General features: G+C 40.9%; 1 protein-coding gene and 1 long non-coding RNA gene across 11 annotated transcripts in view; one reads left to right on the top strand and one right to left on the bottom strand.

The window, feature by feature from the left end:
* ABCG2 (ATP binding cassette subfamily G member 2 (JR blood group)) overlaps positions 1–21,594 on the bottom strand; it is a 98,315-nt gene that overhangs the window by 46,349 nt on the left and 30,372 nt on the right. Inside the window, exons 1-2 of one of the 10 annotated variants that reach the window (XM_084882012.1) lie at positions 8,517–8,683; positions 8,071–8,127 (exon numbers count right to left, since the gene is read on the bottom strand). The exons of 6 other annotated variants lie outside the window; for them this stretch is intronic. The gene's annotated coding sequence lies outside the window, so the exon portion shown is untranslated. Of the gene's footprint in view, positions 1–7,601; positions 7,949–8,070; positions 8,330–8,516; positions 8,684–21,594 lie in introns of those variants that run through there. 3 more of the 10 variants (XM_084882013.1, XM_084882010.1, XM_084882018.1) reach the window with 3 other exon arrangements.
* LOC311621915 lies at positions 8,280–21,504 on the top strand. The gene is made up of 3 exons (XR_014794891.1): positions 8,280–8,626; positions 18,840–18,921; positions 19,428–21,504. It is a non-coding gene; the product is annotated as an uncharacterized lncRNA (long non-coding RNA).

The following is a 21,594-nucleotide window of genomic DNA, read 5'->3' as shown; positions in this document are numbered from 1 at the left end:
GAGCCAGACTGGCCGGGCAGTGCTCAGCGTTTTGAGATCACTGCTAAGGCTTAGGAAACTTCCTCTGAGAAACCTCCAAAAACAACAGATGTTTGTTCTTAAGGGGACATGAAGATGAAGCCTTCCTCTGTTCTCATGCCCATTTGCTCAAATGTGGCCTAAGGCTCCTAGGAAAACCATTTTCCCTCCCATGTAGAAAGTGCAGGGAATGGACATGAGCCTTCCCAGCAATGAGGGATGGGCAATCCTCTTATTAACTAACTAGAGACCTGGTGCATGAAATTCATGCACTGGGGGGTGGGGGGGTCCCTCAACTTAGTCTGACCCTCTCCAATCTGGGACCCCTCAGGGATGTCTGACTGCCAGTTGAGGCAGGGATCGGGCCTAAATCAGCAGTCGGATATCCCTCTCACAATGCTGGCTCCTAACCACTTCTGCCTGCCACCCTGATCGCCCCCTAACCGACACCCTGCCGGCCTGATTGAGCCTAACTGCTCCCCTGCCGGCCCAATCATCCTCAACTGCCCTCTCCTGCTGGCCCAATTGTCCCAAACTGCCCTCCTCTGCTGGCCTGGTTGCCCCCAACTGTTCCCCCCTGCTGGACTGGTCGACCCCAACTGACCTCCCCTGATCTTGTGATGACATGGGGAGCCATCTTGTGATGACACAAGGGTGAGACACCACCTACGCTTTTATTAGTATAGATTGGTATTGCCTTCTGATGACTATCAATGGTGCTTGCAAGAAAAGGTTTCTATCAAAAAGAAGAATGGAGTTGGAGCTGCCAACCCAGAGGAAGTGCCTTATATACAGTATCTTACTTCTCAAACCTTTACAGTGTTAAAACTGGCAAAGTAACCTTTGGGTTGGACCCAAAGCAGCCTTAAATCCCAAACAAACAACCGTTTAGAAAGCACACATCATGATTACTGAACTGAAAATGAAAAACAATCTTCTTATTTTATTATTCTTTAGAATTCACTTCACTATGTTAGCTTTCTACACCTATAGAAATTCCTTTTTCTATACATATAATTATTTTCCTTTCCTTCCTCATAAATATCCCTTGCCTTCACCTCCTAATCAGAATGGTATTCATATTTCTGCTAAATCAGTGCTAGGAGAATAGCTCTCTTTGGGGTCTCAAATAAATGCTTGTTGCCTCTCACTTTGGATTTTCATTTTGAACTTAACAGCACATTTCAAATATATGGCCTAGGCATATCTCCCTTCACATTTATTCAGCCAATAGTCAGGATATAATTTAATTAAGCTAGCAGATTATTTTTTAAAAAAAGAGGCTACTTTCTCTTAAGAGCCTAATAAATAAAAAATTATGTGTTCATTTTGTTCCTTCTATAAGCACTTATAGGTCATCATTTGGAAAAAAAAAATGCTAAACCCTGCCAAATTTCTTTCTTTCCCATAAGAAACTGAACCCAACCAATTAGGTCCTCTATAGTGTTTGAAATCAAAGGCATTGCTCCTCTTTGTGGACATGCATTTCCTAGGTCACAAATCTATTAAACTTAAAAAGGTCAAAGTGACTCCAATAGAACACCTGGTGCCCAGATCTTGGTTTCTTATGTCATGTGCCCTGGATAAATTCACTGGAATTTTCTGCTACTTTTTCCCAAAATGCAGAACCACAATCTAATCGAGAGAGAGAGAGAGAGAGAGAGAGAGAGAGAGAGAGAGAGAGAGAAAGAAAGAAGAAGAAGAAGAAGAAGAAGAAGAAGAAGAAGAAGAAGAAGAAGAAGAAGAAGAAGAAAAAGAAGAAGAAGAAGGAGGAGGAGGAGGAGGAGGAGGAGGAGGAGGAGGAGGAGGAGGAGGAGGAGGAGAAAGAGGAGGAGGAAGAGGAAAGGAAGAAAGGAAGGAAGGAAGGAAGGAAGGAAGGAAGGAAGGAAGGAAGGAAGGAAGGAAGGAAGGGGAAACACGATATTAGTATAATCCAAGTTTAAGTTTGAGTAGAAACAGGATATTTGCATATTCTAAGTTTCTCTCCCAAGATACCTACTTTCCATTGGGAACCTGGCAAGGTTAACGTCAGTAATGAGATGTCATGTAACCTGGATAAATTCACTGAAATTTTCTGCTACTTTTTCCCAAAATGCAGAACCTCAATCTAATCATGAGAAAACATCACGAGGGACATTCTATAAAATAACTGATCAGTATTCTTCACGAGTGTCAAGGTCATAAAAAACAACAGAAAGTTGAGCCATTGTCAGAGTGAAGGAAACTAAGGATGTATAACAATCAAATGTAACATGACATCCTAGATCACATTGTCAACAGAAAAAGGATGGTGTAAACCAGTGAAATTCTAAAAAGTCTACAGTTTATTTAACATTGTCCCAGCATGGTACCAAGGTTAATCTATTAGTTTTGATAACTGTAAAATATTTCAGGAACTCTCTATACCCGTGGTCAGCAAACTGCGGCTCACAAGCCACATGCTTCTGTTTGGCCCCTTGAGTGTGGCTCTTCCACAAAATACCACGGCCTGGGCGAGTCTATTTTGAAGAAGTGGCATTAGAAAAAGTTTAAGTTTAAAAAATTTGGCTCTCAAAAGAAATTTCAATCATTGTATTGTTGATATTTTGCTCTGTTGACTAATGAGTTTGCTAACCACTGGTCTATATTATTTTTTGCAACTATTAATAAATCTAAAAAATTTTTTTTAAATAAAATAATGCCAATTTTTTTTAAATGTTTACAAGGGAAATGTAATGTGAGACTTAAAATGCCTTCTTTGTTCTAGAAAACTTGTTCATCAAGAGCTATACAACCCAGTCACAGCCAAATGTATTCTAAAAAAAAAAAAAAAAAAGCATAGTTTTCTAAAAGATAACACATCAAAAACATATTTTTCTTTCTAATCTAGTATATTTATGTTTGGCTGAAATTCAAATGATATGACGGTTGTGAGGTTCTCCTAAAAACCAATACTTGGGGCTCTCTCTACCACATTGAGAGGGAAGTCAGAGCGGGAAGCTTACGTTTTGTAAACTGTTCTCTTCCTGCTTCAGGTAGAAATTATGGAGGGAGTAGAAGATAGCAACGTGGTTTTTACTAAAAAATTCAAGCCACTTGAATTAACCACTGAGTTGGGGTGGCAGTCTATGAGGAAAGACAGACCACATCCCGCTGGGGTGCAGGGACAATATGTACCTATTTATGAAATAAGGACAGGAGTGGTTTGTACTTGCAGAGAACAGCTAAGTGGCAAGGCCAGATCTACACACTAGCAACTGGAGTGAGACCTATGCAGTAGCAACTGGAATGGGTCAACTGACACTACATCGCTAATCACATCTGGGCATAAATCAACACTGCACGTGCCAAATGGAGCCTACTCCTAGCTTAGAGTCAAGATGCAAGTGCGTGAGTGGTTTGGCATGATAACAATAGTACTATTAGATTTAGTGTGACTGAAATGATACCATCCAATTTTTAAACTAAAATGAGCCTACTGCTTAATGGGTTTCTGAAGTATACCTATTTTATTTGAGGTAACTATCATATGCAGTATACTGGAAAGACATGTAACAGTCTTCCCATGTTATTAAACAAGAGAAATAAAACAGAAAGATCTTAAATCAAAGTCAGATGGCAATTTTGCAGAAATAAGACTCAGCTCTATAGACCTTGCCCACTGCAGGTATGTACCAAAATAATTAACAAATATTAATTCCTAGGTTTTTTAATTTCCTGAAACTTTATTCTTTCTGCATTGACTAAGAAGAGTTAGGGATTAGAAACAAGTTAGAAGTTATTAAAAGCACGAGACACATGTATAAATATATTATCTTCAGGGGGAAAAAGGCGTTGTCCAAACCAACTTCTATCACTGTATCAATTAATGCCCAGAGACCCATGCTACCCAATTCTGCAGCCATTATCACATGTGCCTATTGAGCACTTAAGATGCGGACAGTCCTAATTAAGATGTGCAGTAACTGTAGGATATATTCCAGATTTTGAAGACTTAGTATGAATAAAAGAAGGTAAAATAGCTCATAATAATTGTATATTGATTGCATATTGAAATAACTTATTTAATATATTGTTTGTATAGCAAAAGATAGATAGAGGTAGTATCTTATAGTTTCCAAACAATACTAAAGCTGTATGATCTCATTTGATCCTCACACCTTGTGCTGAGTCATTCCTTTTTACTGAGCAGACTATGACCTAGTAGGATCAGATCCTAAGTCTTTACACTTCTACTGGGTGATGACTCCACTGGCTGCACACTTATGTAATAAGATCAATTGAAGGGTATTTATTAACAATAGGATAATAATTTAATGTCTTTCCCATTCCCAGGGACGGGTCAGATATTAATACTAAGTGTTCTCAGCACACTTAACACTCTCTCCTACTAGTCTGGCACAATCACGAATAATTATAGAGAAGACAGGGTCAGGCTGTGTAGGACGAAGCAGAGAGGCATACCTCTGTGACATGTACAAACTTTGGGTGCCTCTCAGCACTCCCCTCTTTCCCTATAAGACACTCACCTCCAGTGGCTTCAGAGGGAGATTATAGGGCTTGGGGCCTTCTAGAGATTTTCACTTTTACTCTTCCAGCTGACAAAGAACGTAATGCCAGTGAAATAACAGCTACTTAATGCCAGTGAAATGACAGCTGCCTAAGACCTAGCCCAAAGGAATTGGGCAAATGATCATGTGAAAGTTCAGATCAAGTTACCCCAGGATGTGCCTCTGAGGTACTTGTATTGTTTTGAGTTAAAGGCAACTTTTGTGTCTGGCAGAAGAGAAACTTCCGCCCCTCCATGAACTATCTATAAGAATTTGACCTTGGTGTCATTCCAATACACCAAGATTGCAGGTGCCATCCCTAGACAGGGCACACATAAGAATCAACTGATGAATATATAAGTAAGCGGTAACAAAAAAAATCAATGTTTCTCTCTCTCATACACACACACTTCCTCTTTCAAATGCATTTTTTAAAAAGTATTTTGAATTAGAGGCCTTCCTCATACTTAATAAGAGATGATCAAAGACAACCTCTTGTGACCTGTCTATAGGGCAGGACAAACTTCAATTCACTAAGCATCTGTTCTTCCTGCAATGACCCTTTATCACCCAAAGCACTTTATCTCTAAGGATTTCACTCAGAATGTCTTTTACACCCACTAGAGGCCAGGTGCATGAGTGGGGGTCCCTCAGCCCGGCCTGCACCCTCTTACAGTCCTAGAGCCCTCCGGGAATGTCTGACTGACGCTTAGGCCGGCTCTCTGTTAAGCCAGTAGTCAGATGTCCTTAGTGCTGCCAAGGAGGCTGTGAGACCAGCTTCTGGCTAAGCAGCACTCTTCCTGTGAGAGGGCACTGACCACCAGGGGGCAGCTCCTGCATTGATTGTCTGCCCCTTGGTGGTCAGTGTGCATCATAGTGACCGGTCATTCCATCATTCAGTCAATTTGCATATTAGCTTTTTATTATATAGGATGTTACCTTTCTGTCTCTGACTCTTTCATGTGTATGAGGTTCCCACACAGATTTATTAAATTTGGTTATTTTCTCTTGCTAATCTCTCTCATGTTCATTTGGTTATTAGGTCAACTAAGAGAACCATGAGGGTAAAGGAAAGTTTCTTCCTCACCCACATTAGAAAAGTGTAAGAAACCTTATTCATTAGCGTTTCTACTTTGCTAAGATTTTATTCTACCTTCTCACCAAAACATAACTTCTCCATTGAAATCAAGACAGGAGCAGCAATTTTGCTTTACAAGCACATATCCACCTAATTTAAACTACTAACTTTCAGTGTTACAGTACTCTGAATATTTCATTTATCTCTATAAATAAGCCAACTTTGTGGCTCTAAGATTATATGTACTTTCTAATAGCCTCCCAGTGAAATAGAATACCTACTTTAAAAAACAATGGGGTGGGAGGAACAATGAAGAGAAGAAGGAGTTACTTGCTAATAGATTTTTAAAGGGAAAGATAATAAAATGTGATGGTTTCACAAACTATGTACTTTAAATATGTGTTTTGTATCATCTGTGAATGACATCTCACAAAACTGTTAGTAATTAAACACACACACACACACACACACACACACACACACAAAAAAAAAAAAAAAAATCTATAAGACTAAAGTCATCCAGACACTTTTACCAATTATTGGGGCACATCCAGGAGTAAACCAAGAACTGATTTCTTAAAGGATACTCTTTAATTTCCTGTAGATCCTATAGAGAGAATGGCCATTCAGGTTCATTAATTTTTACTAAACGTTCTCAGGCCTGACCCCAGTAAGAAAACACAGAATATACCTCCCACTTGATATAGCTTTCAACTGTCGCCAAACGTCCATCAAAAGTCCTTGACAGAGATTAAATACAGAGTATTTGAAGCACAAGAGATCCACCTATCCCCCTAGAAAATCTAGATTTATCCCCAAGGAAGCCAAACCAATCAACAGCAGCATGTGTGTGCCCTTCTTAGCACGCAACAAGTGTTTTTAGAGTAAGGAAAATTACAGCTACAGCAAGCAGTCCAAGAAAACGCACCATTAGCTTGCACTATCAGATGGGCATACAAGATACTCTCTCACTGCCATGGTTCCATCTCCTCCATATCTTTGTTTGACACAAGAAGTAAGTGCCAGGAAAAGCTTCCCTAAGGACCTGGTATGTTTCCCTCTTCATCCTCATTGCATTGGGTGACTGATGGCCTTGGGATACAACTGAATTTGCGTAGGGTCCTTTGATCTGTTCATGTCCATTTTATGTGCTCTCCCACAGTAACTGCCAGCTGTTTTTGTAATACTTGTGCTCACCTCCACTGCTTCATGGATGGTTAATAAATAAATGCAGATATAGATTTTGGGTGGAAGTATGTTTTAATACTAACTTGATGCAAAAGACCGTGCTGCCTGAGGTTGGGGCTCTTGCTGAATGCCCAGGCTCAGGAACAAAGATGGCCAATAAACATCTGTTACTATGCATCTAAAAATGGAATTATGTATATGAACGCTACTAGCAAAGACAATGAAACTTGGCAACCCTGGAGGCATTTTAATTGTTTGATAGATTTGCAACCTAACTTTTTTGGTCTTCTAGTTTTCTGTATGGTTTTCCTTTATTCTGTATTATTTTTAATCAGTATTGTAATAAGTTGGTTAACTCTTTGAAATTAATCATTAAACTATCCACAGAAGAATTACACAAGAGAGCTCAATAACTCTTTAGCAAATCATCCAAAATACTGAAAAAAAAAACAACTCTATGTCCTAGATATGAAAAAACAAAGCACCATATTGGCTAACCCCTCTTAAAGTGCTAATAGTAAAACACTTTTCTTCCACCTTGCAGTAACTTCCATGCTCAAGTTTTTATCTATCCGATATCAACTCTACACAATTGGAGAAAGGCAAGAGTTTTACCAACCGGCCCTTCACACACATTACTACACACAGAATCTGTTGCATCAACACATGTTGTTGTTTAAAAAAAAAAAAAGGCAGTGTGAATTCCCTATTCAAATGAAACCGGGAGAAACTAATTAAAACTTAGTCATCTCAGTTGAATAGTTCTCTATTTTCCAACACCCACTGACCTTCCCAGCCACTGGCATCCCAAAGGGCTGTCACCACTCACTCAGCAGTTCCAGGGCTGGGACCTCAGGGTCCCTGTGCTCAGAGGCGGAGCACTCACAGTCATTCACAGAACCGCAGGGATGAGTGCCCACACAGTCCCTGCGCGAGCTAAGGAAGAGGGTCCTACTTCCCAGGACGTCAGGCGTGTGTCCTGTGCCCTCCCAGCGGGAAGCTTCTCCCAAACCTCCCGGCTCCTCTCCAGGCTGCCTCCCCCAGGGACCCCACTAGCGGGCCGGCGCTCCTGGACTCCCTCTCCCCTTCTGCGCGCTGGGCACTCCGTCTGTAACCACAGACTCGGATCAGTCCCGGGCGGGTCAGCCCCTGGCGGGAAAGCCAAGCCGGGCAGGAGGCGACCTTCCCGGGCCGAGGTCCACAGCCCCTCCCGCCCCCTCTCCCCTGAGCGCCCCCCCCCGCGCGCCCTGCACTCACGCGCGCGCGGCGCCGGCCCGGGGTCGCGATCTGGAACTCTGGGCAGCGATCAGCGAGCTGGGACGGCGAGGAGAAGAGCGCAGGTCAAGGACACAACAATTCAAAATGCACGCCTCGGGCCTTGGGCCGGGCGAGCGCCGGGCAGCGGCTCCTCCCTGCTCCGCCGGCTCCGGGGTCCGCGCCCGCGGGAGGCGGAAGGCGTGGCGCGCCTGCCCCGCCGGATAAGCCCGGGGAGGAGCCCGCACCCGGAGAAGCGCAGGTACCTAGTTCCGCACGGGACCCGCCGCACCCCAACCCTACCCCATCTCCCTGGGCCCGGGGCACGGACTCAACTGTCCCGGAGCATCCAGAGGCAAACCCCAAACTCTGTATCCGGCGCTCGGAGGAGATGGGCAGTTGGCCACGAGCCCGGGTAACCCCCGAACGCCACCCCAGCTCATCAGTACCTCGTCTCCCCGCGTGGATCTGGTCACCGCCGGGCCCCGCCTGAGACCAGGGGACGCGGACGCCTGGGCTTTATTCAGTGTCGCCCGCTGAGCATCCAGAGCAAGTGGTGGTCTCTATTGAATGAGCTTCGGAGACATTCATTAGGTTTGGATGCCCCAGGGCCAATGGAATCAGGAGCTAAATCTATGAGCGGGGCGGGGCGGGGCGGGGGGAGGAGGGGAGAGGGAGGACCTAAATGGAGACAAAACTCTTTGAGTGAAAATATGACTGGGAATAGTTGAAATGCACTCGTCACAGAGCTGTGATAAGCACTTCTTTGCAAGACACTGATCACACGGAAAAGATGGAAAGTGATTTGCAGATTCCAGAAAAGGACTGGTTATCAGGCTTTCTGAGAGTAAATGGCCAAGCCCAAATTCACCTGCTGCAGCTGCTCCCCGAAATTAGTGCCTGCATCTAGGTAGTTTCTGGTTTGTATTTACAAACACAATTGATAGTATTCATTACATTGTTTAAAGCAGCCCAAGGAATTGCTGTTAAATTCTTTACCCCATACAATAAAATTTCAGACCCGCCCAGATAAGAAAGTGGATTACACACAATGTTTGTAGAATGTTAAAAACATCATACTGTAAATGACTTCAAAGAATATATCTATTAAGTCCCCAAACACTTGGGTGAAATTGGGTTGGGGTTTGTCTTATTTTGTTTGTTTGTGTGTTTTTTTAAATTAAATTTCTGAGTCAGTTTTAAGACCCTTACAAACTTACATACAAATATATTTGTCATTTTAAGCCAACGTTGGGAAAATTTCCTTAGAGCTGGCTCTTAATCACTTTGAAAATTTGAAAATCACCCTCTACAGAATAAAACTTCAAAGATGAAAAAAAAAATTCTGAAAGCAGTTTCAACAGGCAACTTATAAAACTAGAGTAAATGGCCCAGCCACTGTGGCTCAGTGGTTGAGCATTGACCTGTGAACCAGCAGGTTATGGTTCCATTCCTGGTCAGGGCACATGCCCGGGTTGCAGGCTCAATCCCGAGTGTGGGGAGTGCAGGAGGCAGCTGATTAATGATTCTCTCTCATCACTGATGTTTCTATCTCTCCCTCCCTCTCTGAAACCAATAAAAAATATGTTAAAACAAAAAAAGTTAGGAGGATAAATGGGTGACAGTCTTACCCTCTACCTCGTGACCTCTCCATTATTTTACCTGAAAAGGATAACTTTTCTTTTTTTTTTTAGAGCAGGGTAATGGGACCCCCACATTTTCTTTTTCTTTAATCTTTTTCTCTCTCTTATTACATATCGAGCAAGAAGAAAATAAAAATTGCCTGTAACTCATCAACTACATACCATAGCTTCATCAGCTTTTAGTCTGTGTCTTTGTATATATATTTTTTCTTTAAAAACAAAGTGAGTGGCCGAAAATGGTTTGGCTCAGCAGATAGAGCGTCGGCCTGTGGACTGAAAGGTCCCAGGTTCTATTCCGGTTAAGGGCATGTACAATGTTTGCGGGCACATCCCCAATGCAGGTGGGGGGAGTGTGCAAGAGGCAGCTGGTTGATGTTTCTCTCACATCGACGTTTCTAACTCTCTATCCCTCTCAATTCCTCTCTGGGTAAAATCAATAAAATATATACAAAAAATAAAATAAAAACAAAGTGAGTGTATATACAAAGCAAAGGGATCAAGGGCAATATCTCTGGAGTCATCCTGTGTCTGAATCCTGGCTCTCCTAAACCCTGGAGATATGAACTTAAGCTAGTTACTTAGTCTTTAGGTGGTTATTGGTGATCAGGAGAAACATTCTCTCAAGGTAGTTACAAAGATTAAGTGAGATCATGTGTGTGTAAAGCACTGAGCAGTCATTCTTATTTGTTGGCACAAGGTAAATGTAGCTATTATTATTTTGTAAACTGCTCTATTTCAAACATGGTTCTCTGTTGCTCAATATCTTGCTACAACTTTATATTTAAGTTGGACATCCCTCTCACACTTTGGGACTGCTGACTCACAACCACTCACCTGCCTGCCAGCCTGATCAATCCTTAACCACTCCCCTGCTGGCCCGATCACCCCCAACTGCTCTCCTCTGCTGGCCCAGTCATCCCTAACTGCCCTCTCCTGCAGGCCTGGTCCCCCCACAACTACCTTTCCCTGCCAACCTGGTTGTCCCTATCTGCCCTCCCCTGCAAGCCCAGTCACCCCCAACTGCCTTCCACTGCAGGCCTGGTTGCCCCCAACTGCCCTCTCCTGCTGGCCACTTGTGGCAGCCATCTTGTGACCACATGGAGCAGCCATCTTCTGACAACATGTGGGTGGCCATCTTGCATGAGGGTGTGATGGTCAATTTGCATATTACCTCTATTATATAGGATGGTTGCATGATTATTCAATTGTTTATTATGTACCATAATTAATTTAACCAAGCTTCCTTTTGTTCACAAAACATCCTTGTAGCAATGTCATTGCACACACCCAGATAAGTTTCAGAAAGGGAATTGCTACGAAATAAGATTATTCCCAGTAAAAAATTTTAATACACATAGCCAATTTTACTTAAAAAATATATATATATAAACTTTGTGCTTAACATCTGGCACCTAATGTGGGGCTAAACTTTGGAGAAGCAGAGGGGAATGCTACTCTTTGTGTCAAGGTCAAAGTATGGCATCTGCATACCCTTGAGGCTCATGGGACTCCTAGTGTGCTCCCTTTCTGCACCTCCGAAGTCTTGGATCTTGGGAAACATGCCTTTTGGTGGAAGCCGAGGGCTTTATGGTGCCAGAGAGTATTCTTTCAGGAGAGTATTAGAAGGTGGCAGCCCAGAGGTGCTGAGGAATTATTCCCTCATGTCGTACCGTTTTAGTACCAATTTGGTACCGGAAATGTGAAGGAGAGAATTACCTCACTGGTGATTTTTTGAAGGACACCCTCAATTTTAATGTACCTGTACGGTAGTTTTTTCTTTTTCTGAGATAATTGAACTCATAGTGACATCTGGTGGCAAGTCTATGTAATTAGTTTGGGTTTTTGCTCCAGACCAAGGTTATAAGCTTATTAGTAGTTTTAGAAATTATCTGTGAGGGTTGGCTTTCCACTCTGACGATTAGAGAGTAAGTAGCCAGCGACCCAATGGGGATGGGCACCAGGAGGCAGCATTCTATCGACTGGAAACAATTTCCCAGCCTTGATTAATTGAAAGCAATTTAAATTTGGAGAAGTCAAACTCCAAAACGTCCCCTGCCCCTCCCCAAAACACCAGTTGTTATGAGAGAACAATATGGGGCTGATTCATCCTTTTTTTAAAAAAAAAAAAAAAATCTGAATGGATCAACCTTAATGAAAATGACAAGTTAGAAATTATGATAATTATTTTCTCTCTTCTAAAGTTATATTGGCAAGAGAAAATATTTATGAAGCTAGCTTCTTGGGCCTACTAACTCTTGGGTTTTCTTTATTGAATCTTCCCTCCCAAAGGAAGTCATTTTTTTTTTTTTTTCTGTCTGTGTCTCTTGTGCTGTTTGTCATAAGAAGGAAATACCATAGGGATAGAACACAAGTGCAGACTTGCAGACTTCCGTAAGCCTGTTGTTTTAGCTGCCACAAATTAGCAGGTTTGTGACTGGGAGTGTCTCATATTTGGTGGAAGACCAGAGACACTGCATGCACTATACCATCCTGACTACCTATTTTTTCTCTACTATACAGATCTTATAGCATAGAAACTCGGACCTGAAACCTGTATGTTCATGTTGACCAGTGTCACCCCAATCAATTTAATGAATAAAAATTTCTAAAAGACTCCCTTAAAAAGATAAAAGGACAGAAATGACAAAATCAAAATCCACTCAGACCCATTCCTATGTACCTTCAGATAGTTGGAGATATTGTAAAAAATTAGGACAGTGGGGGGAAAAAAATAGAATATTGGCCGAAACCAGTTTGGCTCAGTGGATGGAGTATTGGCCTGACTGAAGGGTCCTGGGTTAAATTCTGGTCAAGGGCATGTACCTTGGTTGTGGGCACATCCCTTGCTGTGCAGGAGGCAGCTGTTTGATGTTTCTCTCTCATCGGTATTTCTGGCTCTCGATCCCTCTCCCTCTCTGTAAAAAAAATAAATAAATAAATAATAAAATTAATAAAATATATTTTTAAAGTAGAATATTGGAAGTACAGTTGCCCAGCACTAAGAAGAAAAACACAAACAACTGGACAAAAATAAATACAAATGTTAAGCCTTTTGAATTTGCTACCTCTGCTACTTGGTCTTATAGATTCCAACACAAGCATTAGGTTAATCAATAAGAGATTAAAAGACACAGAAGGGAAACCCCAGAAATTTTCCAACAAGGTAGAAACTGTTTAAAGATTATTGAGATATAAGATTATGAAAATTGGTATATTTGAACAGAATTTAAAGGTTCTAATAATTGATCAGGAATTTTGCCAAGTTGGAAGCTGGATTTTTAAAGGCTGACAAGGCTGTTTGGAAAGTCTCAGCAGGTCTTCCTGCCAAGTAATCAGAAATGCAAACCCAGTTCCCAGATGCATGAGGCTTGAAAACTGAAGGGAAAAATAATTGAGAAAGGGGTACTTTTATTTTATTTATTCAAATGTTCTATTGCTTTTTTTTAAAATTGAATTTTTTGGTGTGACAATGGTTCACAAAACCATAAAATATACAACTCAATGAAGCATCATCTGCACACTACCTGGTGCACCCATCATCCCATCTCCCCCCCTCCTTTGCCCATCTCCACCTACCCTCAGTCCCTTTCCTTGTGACTGTCACCACACAGTGATCTGTGTAAGTGTTATGTATATAATCCCTTCACCTTCTTTCATGTAGTCTCACCAACCCCTCGCCTCTGACAGCTGTCAGTCTGTTTCCTACCTCTGTTTCTATTTTGTTTGACAGTTTATTTTGTTCATTGGATTCCACATACAAGAGAAATCATATGGTATTTGTCTTTCTCTGACTGCCTTACTTTACTTAACATAATAATCTCCAGGTCAATCCATGCTGTTGCAAAAGGTAAGATTTTCTTCTTTTCTTTGGCTGCGTAGCATTCCATTGTGCAAACGTACCACAGCGTTTTGTTTTCCCCCAGAAAGGGAGAGGGAGAGAAGGAGATAGAAACATCAATGAGGAGAGAGAATCATTGATTGGCTGCCTCCTGCACACCCCGCATTGGGGATCGAGCCCACAACCTGGGCATGTGCCCTGACCGGACATCTAACTGTGACCTCCTGGTTCATAGGTCAACATTCAACCACTGAGGCACGCCGGCCGGCTGTACCACAACTTTTTTATCTATTCATCCACTAATAGGCACTTGGGCTGTTTCCAGATCTTGGCTATTTTAAATAGTGCTGCAATGAGCATAGGGGTGCATATATTTGAGAAAGGGGTATTTTAAAACACAACAGCTGAAGTATCCTATGCCTGACCCCCAACCTTCCCCTGCCTCCTTAAAAATTGTGAAGAGCAAATAAAACATCTTGTGTCTCTCTATAATTATTAGTAATTGTGTTTATGTTTTGATCTCTTTGGGTTCTGTTTTTGTTTGTATGTTTTATGTGTATAATGTTTTGTGTGTGTTCTTTACCTCCAGAAGGTATTGTTAATTTTAATATTTAATTGGCTTATATCAATTAAGAAATTAAAAAAAAAAAACATTCTTTTCAGGATCACATTGAAAGGTGAACATGGAAGGTTAGCATGCTGGTGCGCGTGTAGGCTAAATAGCCATCTCAGATGGTGTTTAAAGAAAAATTGAATTTATTTAAGGAAGAAGGAGGGGGAGGAGATATCCAAAGGGAAGGGCTGCACAGCACTGAGCCAAAGCTGTGCTAGATGATGGCAGCACTCAGGAGCGGAGTGTCATCTCACATGCAGCTGTTGTCCGTGGGCCTGGGGCTGAATGGTGAGCTCGGGATGTGGGTGGAATGCAGGTGTGCCACCAGGTGTCTTCGGGACAGTTTCAGTTCCTTGTGGGGGCTGAGCCCAGGTGTCCAGCAAGCTTTCTTCCCGCTCTTTTGTCCTCCGGTGGCAGGAAGCTTACACCTGGCCACTAAGGATTGTATTGCTCTACCCTCCTAACTCACATGTTCTAGGGAGATGTTTAGTATCAGCGCTAGTTTAAGTTTGGTTTGAACAGGCATGTCTTTTAGAGATAAACTTCTTCTTCCATCCTTTTGTGACCAATTGGGGTTGCCAGCTGGGACCTCAGTTCTTTTTGTCAATGCAGAAAAGATGTTAATGTCAACAAAAATTAGAGCAGAAAGGGGCTAATTGAAACTAGGAGTGGGCCAGTCAAGAGACTGAGAGAAAAGGGCTGGGCTGCTTTAGCTCGCTGGAAAGTCAGAGTAAAGGGGGCCTTGGAGACAGGCTCAGGGCTTAGCCCAGGACGAGCGGCCACTGGGGAATATGTGCCTGTGGGGGAATGGCACAGACGTGCTCCTTGGAGGGAGAGCGTGCCCTGGGTCCTTTGTCCTGTGTGTATTTATCTCTCTCTTTCCAGTGAAATCTTAGGGGAGATCTCAGGGAAGGGTCTTAATGGAATATTCATCAGCTTTCCAGGGGCTCTCTTTCTGAGGTCAGGCGTCCACTGATTCGTCCGTGCCAACTATCTAATTAGTCATTGGTCAATGTAGCTGGTCCTAAGGCAGCCCCAGCATCACTTGTCTGGTTTTGCTGTTTTTCTGGGCCAAGAGCTGAAATATAACTGAGGCCTACTTATTCTCTTTAAGGAGGAAAAGGTCAGCAATATGGAAGATTAGGGATACCAAACTGTAATGACCAGTGATAGGCTAGGGGAGGACAGATTACCAGCTGGCTCTGAACCTGCCCTGTGGTGGTCTGCTGGCTACTGAGCTGCCCACAGAAAGGCAGTCTGAAGGCAGTGTTGGCCCAGCCCCTGTTGAGGACCCCAGGGCAGGCCCCACCTCAGCCACTCATGTCTAACTTCCTATCTAACACTTTGACTAAAATTCTTTTTCTGAGCCTTACCATTATAAACTGCAGCCAGAGAACCTAATATGAACTTCAGGAAGAGGGCTACACCAGCTTAGTCAATACCAATGACTGATGCTAAGTAAACCAGGCAGAGCTTAGCTGAGCACCTGATGACATCACTGAAGGCATTCCTACTGCAGGCCCGATGGCCACTGCCTGCCTCAACTCCAACTAAAGAAGCTTCCAGCCTTACATCCAGAACTCTCAACTGACAGCCTTACAGACTCAAATACTGGATTTATTCTTGTTTGGTTCTTTTCTTTGTTTGTTTTTGTTTCCATGGAAATACCTCTTATTTAGATACTAATAGCCTACAGTAATCTTTCAGTTGGTTACCAGCAGAGATAAGCTCATTATTTAGAAAAATACTACAAATTGGTTCAATAATCCTACTTTGCTTCTTTTTATTATAATTTTAGATGTTATACCCAAAGCTTCTCTCAATTCTGTAAAACCATAAATCAGCCCCAGTTTAAATGCTTGGCAGGTTGAACTAGCTTGAACTACCTTTCCAGAAGTTACTCTTCAAAGAAATTAAAATTTTCTGCAGTGGTTGATTGGCAAAACTCTCTCTCACACACACACCTTCTGTAGCCCACAACTGGCCTAAGACATCTCATCACCTGATGGAATCCTTGGACTTCCATCCTTCATAGTATACGACCTCCTAGGAACAAGCTTTCCAAGCAACATGGAAACACAACCCGTGGAACAAAGATGTGCCATTTAAACATAATTAAAATCATGTAGACCTTCATCAGCAATGCTTCCTTTGAAAGATTTGAATAAAAAGGGGGAAATGACAAGGAAAAAATTCTGAGATATTCTAGATTTCAGCAGCTAAAGAGTAAGAGGGAGACAGAATTGTTATTCTGTTAATGGCTGCTTACCAGCTAACAAGAGACTGTTCATAATCCTGTTTTGCTTGTTGGAACTTTAGATTATTTATGATTTAAAATGACATGCATTTATTATTGCAGTTTTTATGGATTAGGAGCCAGTAATGGCTCAGTGTTCTCTGTTCAGGGTTTCACAAGATGGCAAAAAAGTATCACCTGGGCTGCATTCTCATCTAGAGGTTGGACTGGGGAAAATTCATACCAACCAGGGATGATTTTTTCTTGATATCATTGTTAACGTATTCACTGTTTAGTAATATGGTATTTAGCTTCCATGTGTTTGTGTGTTTTTCTGGTAATTAATTTCTGGCTTCATACTATTATGGTCAGAGAAGAAGATGCTTGATAAGATTTCAATATTCTTAAATTTATTGAGATTTGTCTTGTGTCCTAACATGTGGTCTGGTATAGAAAATGTTCCATGCACTTGAAAAGAATATTTGCTGCTTTGAGATAAAATTCTCTGAAAATATAAATTAAATCTATCTTTTCTGGAGCAATGTCTTTGTGCATTGGCTATCTACAACTCCTGGCATGGCACCATTTTCCCAATGAATAAATCCTCACTTTCTTGGATGCAAACTTCTGTTCATGTCTCATTTGGCTTTGATGTGCATAGGCAAATAGACCCCTTCATGGTCAACCAGCTTAAGGGGAGATCCCACCCATGAACAGACAATAATCACGACTCAATTACAACAGGAGAACCCAAATGACCCATACAAGGGATATTCTTTGAGAATCCAGATCAGGAGATCAAAGAGACTACACCACTGTGTCCAACAGGACACTTACTACACAAGGCCACCCCATGAAGACTGTGAGTCATAGCAGTTCTATCTAATACATAGAAATAAACACAAAGAGATACCAAAAATGGAGAGACAAAAAAACAACCCCCAAATAGAAAAAAATAAAATAAAAATGAGGAAGTTCCATGCTAAATGAAATGGAGGCAAGCAATTTATCAGAGCAATGCTTATAAGGATGCTCATGAAACTTAGTGAAAATTACAAGGAAATTAATAGGAACTATATCAGCATGAGAAATGAAATAGGAACCATGAACCAGCGCCAGCTGAAAATGGAGAATACCACATCTGGCATCAAGAATACATTGGAAGGAATTAAAAGTAGATTGAATGAGCCTAAATGATGTGTCTAAGTGGTTGAGTTTTAACCTATGAATTAGGAGGTTACAGCTCAATTCCTTGTCAGGGCACATGCCTAGATTTCGAGCTAAATTCCCAATAGGGGGCATGCAGAAGACAGCTGGTCTATGGTTCTCTCATCATATATATATATATATATATATATATATATATATATCCCTTTTCCTTCCTCTCTGAAAATCAATAAAAACATATTTTTTAAAAAGAAAAAAAATATAACCCTTGTAAACATAGGAACACCTAAATATATATATATATATATATATATATATATATATATATATATATATATAATCTCTAGGTGGACTTTAAGGGAGAGTTGGTAACAATAGAATTATAATAAGGGACTCCAACACTCCACTCACATCACTGGATAGATCTTCCAGGCAAAAAAAATCAACAAGGAAACAGTGAACTTTAAAAAAACAACAACACTAGATCAGATGAATTTAATTGATATTTATAGAGCAATTCATGCCAAAGAGGCAGAACATACATTCTTCTCAAGTGCGTATGGGACATTCTCAAAGATAGACCACACATTAAGACACAAGTAAGTCGAAAAAAATTTAAAAAGATTGAAATCATATCAAGCATCTTCTCTGATCACAGTGGCATGAAACTAAAAATTAACTACAATAAAAAAAACCCTTAAAAACATTCAAACACGTGGAAGCTAAATAACATGTTGTTAAACAATAAATGGATAACCAATAAACTAATATTTTCCTTTCTACTTTATAGAACTTAGGTTTTTACTTATACTTTTCAAAATATTCCTTCCTTAAAAATGGTTAGCATGACTCAAACTATGTATGTTTTTCTTAATATAATAATTAAAAACAGAATTATACAAAAAGATAATTATAATAAAAAGGGGGATACTTACAATAGGATATCATTAAATTCCTATTGGTTTTTAAAGTAGGTATTGTTAGTATTTTTTTGATATTTTGTTTAAGTATATTTTGTGTATAAAGTATAGATATCTATTTCTCTTTATATACAGTATATTATATATATATATATATGTATATATATATCACAGTTCTCTAAATAATATATTTCTCATTGTGTGAGGAACAATATAAGCAAAAAACTGTTGCTAAGCCAGGGTTTTGTAAGAAGAAAAAATTGTATCAAGAACAGAAAAAACCTAATTAACCCTAATGGTTATATAATAACTTTTAAATTTAAAACGACCTTGCCTGCTCCTCTTTGTGTTATAGGCTTTGCAGCAAAATGAATTTTTGGACAAAACTTCTGCCCAGCACTCAACGTCACAGCAAGTGATACCTGTGGCTTTGCAATGTAAGTTTGCTTTCAATGCCATAATGCATTTGATTGCTGTGTGGTGTGATGGAGAGAGCCATTAGGCTGAACTAGGATGAGTCCTTCCAGAGACACTGGCTTCTCTGAGACTATGTTTTCTTATCTGCAAGTGAGTTGCTGTCCACTAATACCTATGAAAGTATGCTACAGCTCCTAGGTGTTCTACTATGGTCAAAATTGTACTTAAGTTGGAGAAATATTTTGTATGGGCTGTTTGTATGGGCTGTTTGTTTTGGACCTTATAAAAGGTTCTGTTGCTGTTTTGACTGAGGATGTGAGATGTGATTTTCAGAACATTTGCTTTTGAAATGAGCTGCTTTGATATTTTGCCAAGGCCTTATAGTGTCTGCACAATTTTGGTTCTGTGACGTGTATGAGCTCATAAAAACCTAAAGGCTTTTAAATAAAGAACAGCAAATAAATTGAATAAAATTTGGACAGATGCTAAGAATGTAATAATATTCTTTTTCTTGTTTGAATTTCAGATGTACTGGAGAATAATTCTTGATAAACCAGGGCATTGATCTCTCACCTTGGAGCCTTAAAGCTAAGAGTGCCATTGACAAAATTCTCAAAGCAGATTTTCCATAACACCTTTTGGGGAAGGAATGAGGGGAAATAATTCTCAGAGAAGCACAGTTCCTACTCACCATCATAAACACAAAAGCGATGATCATGAGAAGGGTTGCTATGGATACCACACTCTGATCTGCTGCTATGGCCAGTGCCATAGAACTGGCCACATAAGCCACCATCATAAGGGAAAACATCATGATGAAGAAGGCCTCCACCTTCGGTTTCAATCCTTAGGAAGGAAAGAGGAGGCTAATCCAACCGCCGAGATCACTGTGCATTGGGAATTGCTTATTGTAAAAACACTATAATATTTGGAGAAATGAATATTAGCATGAAAAATTCATCCTTTATCCAATTAACCCAAGTCAACCAATTTCCTTGTCCCCCATATAACTGTACAGAGCGATTCCATTTTCTTTTTTATATAATACTACTGCATGAGCACATTACAACATAACACCTGTGCTCCCTGTTATGCAATTATTACCAATTTCTGAGTGCCTGAGGTGGAGGGCTGGAGGCTACACACCTGGCCAGAATCCTACTGCCTTCTCCTAAGAAGGAGCCTTGTCAAGAGCACATGCTTTCCCAGAGACATCACCACATTCCTCACCGTTTGCTGTAACAGTGACAGTGAAGAAACTGGGAGATCAGGTCCCCATGACCTCCCAGGTGTGCCACTCTTTGAGGGAGTGCTGCCAGAACCCAGGTCTCTGAGACAAATATCACAGCGCTTGGGATTGAGGATGAGGTTAAATGAAGTTTTACAAAACTACTCCATAAGCTATAATGGGGCACTATTACGAGCCATACACTCTGAAGGTATTCGAGCAGCTGGTCAGGAGTTGAGGATCCAGGTTCTATGCCTAATTCTTTAAGACACACCCCTTATTTATAAAACTGAGGCATAATTTCAATCAGTGGACCTTGACCTATAGTGTTTTGTCAAACATATAGTTCACTGATATGCACATATGGATACTGGTAACAAGACTATAAGCTTTGGGAGAAGCCTAAACACAATGCACAAATGATTCTGTCTACAGTATTGAACAAGTATTTTTATTAAACCAATAAGCCCCCAAATTTGCTGTCTTTCCTTAGCTTTACACACACACACTTAAATATAAATAGGTAATTAATATTCAAGCTCCAGTTCTTCCAACACAGTCTCAAATATTTTTAAAATATTTTTATTGATTTCATAGAAGGGAGAAGCAGAGAGGGATAGAAACATCAACGATGAGAGATAATCATTGATCAGCTGCCTCCAGCACAGCCCTCTAACTGTGGATCAAGCCCACAACCTGGGCATGTGCCTTGATTGGAATCGAACTGTGACCTCCTGAATCATAGGACGATGTTCAACCATTGTGCCATTAAAATCTCAAATATGTTAATGAATTATTTCCACATCTGTATATGACATGTATATTTCCACATCTGTATATCACTCAGTAAACTATAAAAGGGTTAAAAGTTAGTTTTGATAAAGTCTTGACAAAAATTACCACAGAGAACAGTTACTTCAGACTGTGCACAATAGATAGATGCTTCCTTATCTTGCGGCGTGGTTGATAGTTTTAAAAACCAAAATCATGCTTACAAATAGAAATTAGCTTCCCTCACCTCTGAGACTAAAAACACACACTTTTTATCTTATCGCTTACCTAACAAGAACTATGTTATAGAAGTAAAGATAATATTGCTAATGTCCTCAGGGGTAGTACATCAGATAACAGTTTCCTGAAGAAATAAGATGACACTCTGTAGTATCCACTGATATATTTATGTCTAAAACACAAACATCCACCCCACATTAGTTCAAGAAGACACAGGCCAGCTGAGTAGCCATTCTGCATTCAGCGGGGGTCTAAAACCTACAGCTTCACCCAGTCAGCCTCAGGCACCGTCTCAGGGGCACGCCTCCCCTGAGACATGACTCCCAAGAGCTCTGTGCAAGGACCCCTCTCCTCATTCCAGAATTCCCTCCCAATGCTGCCCCCTTTGCCCTCAGGACGCCACTCCAGTGAACACGTTCTGCCTTCCCTCCCTCTCCTATCTTTGGGTTTCTGT

This window comes from Pipistrellus hanaki (assembly GCF_964339955.1).
Source record: "Pipistrellus hanaki genome assembly, chromosome: 1".
Classification (NCBI taxonomy): Eukaryota; Metazoa; Chordata; class Mammalia; order Chiroptera; family Vespertilionidae; genus Pipistrellus; species Pipistrellus hanaki.
The sequence above is the reverse complement of the archived record's forward strand: the minus strand, read 5'-3'. Positions and strand labels throughout refer to the sequence as shown.